This window comes from Maylandia zebra, linkage group LG8 (assembly GCF_041146795.1).
Source record: "Maylandia zebra isolate NMK-2024a linkage group LG8, Mzebra_GT3a, whole genome shotgun sequence".
Taxonomy (NCBI): Eukaryota; Metazoa; Chordata; class Actinopteri; order Cichliformes; family Cichlidae; genus Maylandia; species Maylandia zebra.
The window spans coordinates 14,866,033-14,875,085 of NC_135174.1; positions in this window are offsets into that span (position 1 = coordinate 14,866,033).

A 9,053-nucleotide genomic window follows, 5' to 3' on the forward strand; every position below is an offset into this window, starting at 1 on the left:
CATTGAGTTTTTCCTTTCCAGTCACCTTTCTCACTCACTATGTATTAATAGACCTCTCTGCATTGAATCATATCTGTTATTAACCTCTGTCTCTCTTCCACAGCATGTCTTTTATCCTGTCTTCCTTCTCTCACCCCAACCGGTCGCAGCAGATGGCCGCCCCTCCCTGAGCCTGGTTCTGCCGGAGGTTTCTTCCTGTTAAAAGGGAGTTTTTCCTTCCCACTGTCGCCAAAGTGCTTGCTCATAGGGGGTCATATGATTGTTGGGTTTTTCTCTGTATCTATGAAGCGCCTTGAGGCGACTTTTGTTGTGATTTGGTGCTATATAAATAAAATTGAATTGAATTGAATTTTAGGTTATAATGCCCACTGAGCCAATGAGGCCAAACTCAAGGAAGACCAACCAAAATTAATGAAATATTCAGTTGCAGAAAATTCCATAATTTGTCTTTTTTGGGGGGGTTGGAATATGTTCAAAAGCTAGATGTCTGCATTCTGTCACACACACACATAGCTACATAAATGGATGTAAGTGCATTCATGTATTGAATAAACAAAGATTACATGTTAATATTTTGTTAGTACCCTTATTTCATTGTGTTACATTTTACCCCAGGATATGTTACAACTAACCCAGACTATGGGGTTAATTGTAACATTTCACTCTTTGTGTTTAAGACTATACCATGCAATGGGTAATTGTGCTGCAGAGAAAATAGCTGCACTATTTAATAGCAGAGACATGTAAATACAGTGGGGCAAAAAAGTATTTAGTCAGCCACCGATTGTGCAAGTTCCCCCACCTAAAATGATGACAGAGGTCAGTAATTTGCACCAGAGGTACACTTCAACTGTGAGAGACAGAATGTGAAAAAAAAATCCATGAATCCACATGGTAGGATTTGTAAAGAATTTATTCGTAAATCAGGGTGGAAAATAAGTATTTGGTCAATAACAAAAATACAACTCAATACTTTGTAACATAACCTTTGTTGGCAATAACAGAGGTCAAACGTTTACTATAGGTCTTTACCAGGTTTGCACACACATTAGCTGGTATTTTGGCCCATTCCTCCATGCAGATCTTCTCGAGAGCAGTGATGTTTTGGGGCTGTCGCCGAGCAACACGGACTTTCAACTCCCACCACAGATTTTCTATGGGGTTGAGGTCTGGAGACTGGCTAGGCCACTCCAGGACTTTCAAATGCTTCTTACGGAGCCACTCCTTTGTTGCCCGGGCGGTGTGTTTTGGATCATTGTCATGTTGGAAGACCCAGCCTCGTTTCATCTTCAAAGTTCTCACTGATGGAAGGAGGTTTTGGCTCAAAATCTCACGATACATGGCCCCATTCATTCTGTCCTTAACACGGATCAGTCGTCCTGTCCCCTTGGCAGAAAAACGGCCCCATAGCATGATGTTTCCACCCCCATGCTTCACAGTAGGTATGGTGTTCTTGGGATGCAACTCAGTATTCTTCTTCCTCCAAACACGACGAGTTGAGTTTATACCAAAAAGTTCTACTTTGGTTTCATCTGACCACATGACATTCTCCCAATCCTCTGCTGTATCATCCATGTGCTCTCTGGCAAACTTCAGACGGGCCTGGACATGCACTGGCTTCAGCAGCGGAACACGTCTGGCACTGCGGGATTTGATTCCCTGCCGTTGTAATGTGTTACTGATGGTGACCTTTGTTACTTTGGTCCCAGCTCTCTGCAGGTCATTCACCAGGTCCCCCCGTGTGGTTCTGGGATCTTTGCTCACCATTCTCATGATCATTTTGACCCCACGGGATGAGATCTTGCGTGGAGCCCCAGATCGAGGGAGATTATCAGTGGTCTTGTATGTCTTCCATTTTCTGATGATTGCTCCCACAGTTGATTTTTTCACACCAAGCTGCTTGCCTATTGTAGATTCACTCTTCCCAGTCTGGTGCAGGTCTACAATACTTTTCCTGGTGTCCTTCAAAAGCTCTTTGGTCTTGGCCATGGGGGAGTTTGGAGTCTGACTGTTTGAGGCTGTGGACAGGTGTCTTTTATACAGATGATGAGTTCAAACAGGTGCCATTCATACAGGTAACGAGTGGGGGACAGAAAAGCTTCTTACAGAAGACGTTACAGGTCTGTGAGAGCCAGAGATTTTCCATGTTTGAGGTGACCAAATACTTATTTTCCACCCTAATTTACGAATAAATTCTTTACAAATCCTACCATGTGAATTCATGGATTTTTTTTCACATTCTGTCTCTCACAGTTGAAGTGTACCTCTGGTGCAAATTACTGACCTCTGTCATCATTTTAAGTGGGGGAACTTGCACAATCGGTGGCTGACTAATTGTACTATTCTTAGTTAGCGTATTGTCTGTCTTGTCTTAATGTTGGTTTAAAATGGAGCACTGTAACAAAAAATAATTTCCCCCAGGGATCAATAAAGTATTCTGATTCTGATTCTGATTCTAAATACTTTTTTGCCCCACTGAATGTGTAAAAAGGAAAATGTATGAGCTGTGAAAACTGTTTCTGATATAATGAAGACTAGACTGATATATTAAATATTCCTTTATTGGGTGAAAAAAATCAGATAATGTCATAACTGCTTTGAGTCATACAGAATAGATATCTGAGCCTTAAACAGGCTGGCTTCTGCTAAATGGGTCAAACTGGGCAGAAAGTATACAAACACATAACATCCTTATAAAATATGATGTAACACTATAGATCAACTTACCTCAGAATATATAAAGCATATTGTTACGTTCTGTGAGGCTGTGGGAGTGTGTGGGTGGGGTGTTTGCCCACTCTCCCCGCCTCCTCCTCTCTTGCCACTCCTACCCCCTCTGTCTCTCTCACTCTCCTCTCTCCCCAGGACACAGCTGCTTCTGATTAGCCTCGTTTGCCACCTGACTCCAGTCAGCAATCACCTCTGAGGCTATTTAAACTGGGGATGAGCTGTGAGCAGGGTGGTTTTTCCCTCTGCGGCGCTACACGGTTTTGTGCTAGGTTTTGGACAGACAGACAGCCTCTTTCCGACTAGTGAGTAGATGGGCTTGTGGGCCCTCAGAGTGTCTCCCCGTGGTGAGGAGTAGGGTAGGAAGTGTGGGAAGTGCCTCCCTTTTCTTTTGTTTAGTAGTCTTCTTGCCTTTTGTTGCTGCGAGTGTTTCCTTTGTTTCTTTGGCATTGTTGGTAAAACAGCGTTGCCGGCTCTTTAAGTTAATGTCGTTTGTAATACACCTGTACCATTCGTAATAAAGCTATATTAATACAGAACAACTCTGTCTGTTTTCCTTTTCATTCTGATTCCGGACTCATTTGTTACTGGTCCCCTCACCCACATGCCTAGACCCCTTCGGGGGGAACGTAACACATATAAACAATTACAGCAATATGATGCAACAAATACAGCAGTGCTACTAATACAAAATACTCAAAGCTTCATAGAACTGAAACAAACATTTATTTTTAGGTCCATTCTGCTGCTGATACATACTTTAGGTTTATTAATATTAAAACTTTCATACTGTGTAACTTGAAGGCCCTGAGTACTTTTCTCCCACACTGACAAATGATAAAATTATTTGAACATTACCTAATAAGACTGATTCAGGACAGACAATTAGTTATTTTAAACTTTTCTAGCAGTCCTTCACAAACAGGGAACAGTCTGTCTATTCTCTCCATCTGTCAGCTGCTGCTGGCTCTTCCTCCTCCTCTTCCTCACACACTGCTGAGTTTGCCCTGGTGGATCATCAGGGGTGCAAAGCCTCACAGATGATGTGCAGCAGAGGTGGAGCCAGACATTTGAAACACCCGGGGCTTAGCCCAAAGGTAGTATGCATGTGGGATTTTTTTTTTTTTGGGGGGGGGGCGGTAGAAATGACTGAAAGATTAATAGGCTCTGTTTTGAGTTTTGTTCAAAAAAGAATGACTTCATATAGGGAAAATATATATATCACATATGCAGGACACCTTAAGCTAGTTTTTTAATTAAGCAGCAAGGCAGAACAAAATCAGGGCTGTATCAAGACACGAGGACTAAACCCCAATTCAACCAGACCCAGAACTGATCCGGAATTAAAACAGGACTCCAACAGTTCAAAATCAGGACTACTTGGGACTTAACCAAGACAGAACCAGAATCAGAACTAGATGATAGTAGCACTAAAAATCATCATAGACCTGCACTACACTTATTTTTTAATTCTACCAAAGTACACTATTTAGATTGAAAAAAGTTTATATAATTATTTAGCCTTGTTGTGCAAACAAGCCTGCAGAACTTAATAAATATAGAATTTGAAAAATAGCAAACCTAAAAAGAAACACTAGGTACGAGATACATGAGAACCTATGATACGGTGATACTTTTGGCAAACGACGATTTGACTAACATGTGTGTCTCACCTGCTCTTGTTCCATCTCTGTTCTGTCCTCATTCTCCATCTCCCTCTCTGTTCCTCTCTCTCCCTCTCTCTCCCTCTCTGTTCCTCTCTCTCCCTCTTTGTCATGACAATCATCAAATATACAGTTGAAACCAGATATTTACAAACTCTTCAGATAAAAACACTTTTTTAATTGTAACATCAAATCAGACTAAATGTTTATTTTTTTAGATTGATAAAGTTTACAAATATCTTTTTATATTTAAGAGTAAAGAGATAAACTGTCTGTATTTCTTAATTGCAATTGGCACCAAATTGTATTCAAAATTGAGCCACACTTTTGGAGCTCCACAATTCTTTTCCTGGTGTTTTGGTTGACATCTCTTGATTTTCCCATGTCACAGAAACAGGCTCTGTGTTTTGCCTTATATGCATCCGCAGGTGTGCCACCAATTTACTCACATGGACTCTACTAACCTATCAGAAGCTTCTTCAGCTCAGAATGGAATCGTCTGGAGTTTCTTATTAATTAACAATAAACTTAGTGTACATGTACTCCTACATTTGATGAAAGTGATAAAAAAAACAGAAAGCGCTGTCTCTCTTTATTCTAACTAATTCTAACTATATTTCAATATTTATCTAAAACAAAAGTTTACGCTAAATTGATGTTGTACAGTAAAAATGTTTTATGTTTTCTCCCTAAAGTGTAAATATCTGGTTACAAATGTGAATATCCTGCTCTGTACTGAAACCCCTCTTGTTTTGCATAGAAATATACTGAACAACATACAAAGCATAATATATAAAATAACATTTACCTGAGTTTTTTCTTTGAAAGAACCCTCTAATGTCCATTCTTATATTTCAGTACATAACTGAAACCGATTTAGTCGGGGAGGGTAAGAACTGAAAATATGAAATAAACACACGTAAGCTAAGACTCTCTAAAAAAAATAGCATGTGTTCGGCTTTTCATTTCGCCACTTGTTGATTCACTTGAACAGCAAGTAACGTAATATTGGTCAAGTGATCAGTTTGATATCAATCTTTCGTGATGCACCATCATATTTACATTATTTGTACAGTACGAATGATTTGCTTTGGTACCTGGTAGAGCAGGGCGATATGGCCAAAAATATTTATCACGATATATATTTGAAAATTTGCGATAACGATATAACTGACGATATAATTGATGCGAGACGAAATACAACTCCACAACATTACTAGCGCAAAAAGACAACCTTCCATTTATTTTCACTTAAACAAGAAGCTGGTTTTTATGTACATTAAAGCTTTATAAAAATGTAACAGTGCAAATGCAAATTCCTTGCTGAAAGTTTAACCAAAAGGCATTTCCAGTAGAAATGGGCTGACATATCCTGAGCATAACCATGTATAATATCCACTGAAATTAAAAAGAGGTGCTTTGCAACATTAAACTGCAGTGTGCAGTACGTATTTTTCGGCCCATAAGGTGCACGGGATTATAAGGCACATTAAGCGAAACAAAGCAGTCAGATAAATCAAACTTTATTAAACTCATTCTTCTTGCTTCCTCCACTTCTGTACCATTGATTCATTAATGTTGAATTCTCTGGCAGCTGCTCTATTCCCATGTTGTTGCAGTATTTTAATGACTAACCTTGTATTGTGAATGGATTATCTCAGTTGTTCTACTGACTGCAGTTTGGTCCGTTTACAGCATCCTGCCATGCGATTGCATTTGTCTCTAACTATCAGGAACGTTAACTTTTATAAGTGGAAAAGTGTTAGTGTTCGTCCTCCAGCTTCACTGTTTATGTTATGCTAACATAGCTGTGTCGCTAGCGATCACGTAGCACATCATTATATACCAGCTAGCCCAACTTCAGTAACCCTACAAACATCACTGCTGTTTAGTTTCCTGTCTTCATTTATGTTGGAAGTGATAGCAGAGCTGTACGTTTGAATTTTTTCAGAAATCTCTCAGTCAGAACATGCAATATCATGCTTGGGTAACTAGCGAAACTAGCGAGCTAACTTCTGCTAGCTTCCTGCTAACTTCTAACTCCGTTAAATGTAATAAATTTTGTTTTCATGGATGCCTGGAAGTTAAACTTCATAGTTACACCTGGTAAAGCAGCAATGCTGATCGTTTTATTAAAGTACCTGGTCAAACTTAAGCTCTCCTTAGTATGGCTGGCTCCTTTCTCCAACAGTGCACTCACAGGCAGCAGCTGCCCCGCCCCCTCGCTCAGTCGCTTAGTGCCTGAGCTCGGATCATACCAATATCAGGGGGGATTCACGCACAGTCGTAAATTCCCACAGTGTGCACTATGTGCTTCGAATATTGTGTGTACTTTTTGTTTTATACAGTTGTCAGCAAGGCATCTAACTATGAAAAAATTACACTCCAAAAGACCCCGGGCTTCTGACAAAACAACCCGGGCTTAAGCCCAGTAAGCCACCCCCACGCTCCGCCCCTGATGTGCAGCAGTGGCTCCCTCAGTCTGTCCTCACTCTGGACACTTGCAGTTGTCACACATGGAAATCAAATGTGTGATAAGCTGCAGGATTCAAACACAAGTGTAACTTATAAATACACGTTCATACTTTTATTCCACTATCAGAGAGAAAGAAACAGAGCGAGTGCAGGACAGACAGACATGTGATAGTCTCAGGTGTATACACTGCTACAAAACAGCACAAGAGATGGAGGATTTAGTGTTTGTGTTATTACGAGTGCTAAACAAGAAGAGTTCCCAGATGGTACAGTGGACACATGTGTGACTCCTGTGATTAAAGCATCTTTCTTTCAGCTTAACGGGTGAACCGTCAGCTCGTTCAAACACACGTTAAAGTCCGTTTGGCTCGACACCACCGAACAGAGGCAGCAATATAACATACAGTAGCTAACATTAACAGTGCAGTGAATCCTGCTTGTGCCGTGATATTCAGGACTGCAAACCGAGCAGCATCACTGACTTTCAGCTTGTTGTGTTTGTGGATATGACTGACTTTAATTATCCATAAAATCATCACATTCTCTGTAAGATTAAGGTCAACTAATAATATATATATATATATATATATATATATATATATATATATATATATATATATATATATATATATATATATATATATATATATATATTGATATTGATATTGAAGTAGAGGCTTTAGAACCAAGTTAATGCTGAAAGTACAAACATCACTAATGTCACATAACTTTGCCGACATGTGGTCAACAGTAATTTTTTAATGTTCTTCGTTATTAAACATTCACACATAAATAAGAGACATCATATTCAGTACTTACTTTTGACAGTTCACTCTTCGGCCACTCCCTTTTGCAGCAAAATTATCCACACCCACCGCCGCGCTATGAATTGTTGGATATATGGGACCACGAAGCGTGCACCGGACCACGCTTGATATTTGGGGAAATCGACGACGCATTTGGAGTATGCATTTGAAGTACACTTCGAATTGGGACAGCCGTCGTCGCGTGGTGGTGACGTAATCGCACTTAAAATGCATACTTCTAGCGTGCAGACCCTGAATTGGGACACAGCCTACGAATCAAAACAAATACACTGTGTTGGAACGACGATTACAAGATGCTTAAAAGCAAACACCAAAAGAGAATGGACTGTATTGAGACCGATTGCGTTCAGGGGCGAAGCGGCGGTACTTGCAGAAAAAAGTGTGCATTGGAAATGTGGACCCGTATGATATACGGCCGTGGAGTAGAAACCCTGAAGACCTACCGCTATTGACGTAGCCTGACATATTTTCGTACCTTGTCTGTGGAGTCAGCACATACAAGTCGTCATTCAAACAAAGGTAAGTCAGCTCGAGTACTGCGTGTGAAATGCATTTGATTTCCCTGAAAACATTCACATTAGTGCAGCATAAATTCATTCATGAGGGGGATATTACAGCGAGAACATGTGGAGGCTGTTAGGTGGATAACATAGTGAGTTCAGTGCATTGATGTGACATTGTCCTGAAGGATTTAGTTATTATGGTTAAAGAAATTGCAATGATTTTGTCACGGCTCGGGGCAGCAGCCGTGTGAAGAGTGGAAGGAGGACTCAAATGCAGTACTTACTCAGACGTGAGGGTGATTTATTAACGATACCAAACATAAAGTGGAGATGGCAAAACAGAACTAAGGATGAACTAAACTGGGAGAAACTACACAAAGGAGTGGCAAACCTGAACATGAAGGGAGAACAGCAGGGAGAGCACGCAGAGGATTTCACAGAGTATGAACAGAGACGACGCGACGAGGAACAGAGGCAAACACACACTATAAGTACACAGAGAGACACTGGGAAGCCACACACAGGTGGGAGACACAGCTGGACCTGATTAACCTGACGAGACAGGGGAACACTAACACCAGGGACCAATAGAGGGAGCACAACCCCAGAACCCAGTATCTAAAATCCCAAAACACAAACCATCCCAAAACAGCCCACGAATAATAATGAAAATAATAACAATAAAAAACACAAACACAAAATCACTGAATCATGGACGCAGGACCATGACAGATTTATTCATATTTATTATAAATAATCCAAATTATACATCTTGCTTTCATATTTGTATCTTGTGTCACTAAAAATACATTTTATTTTAGTTTTATACATTGATTAATGACCTGCAGAATCTCCTT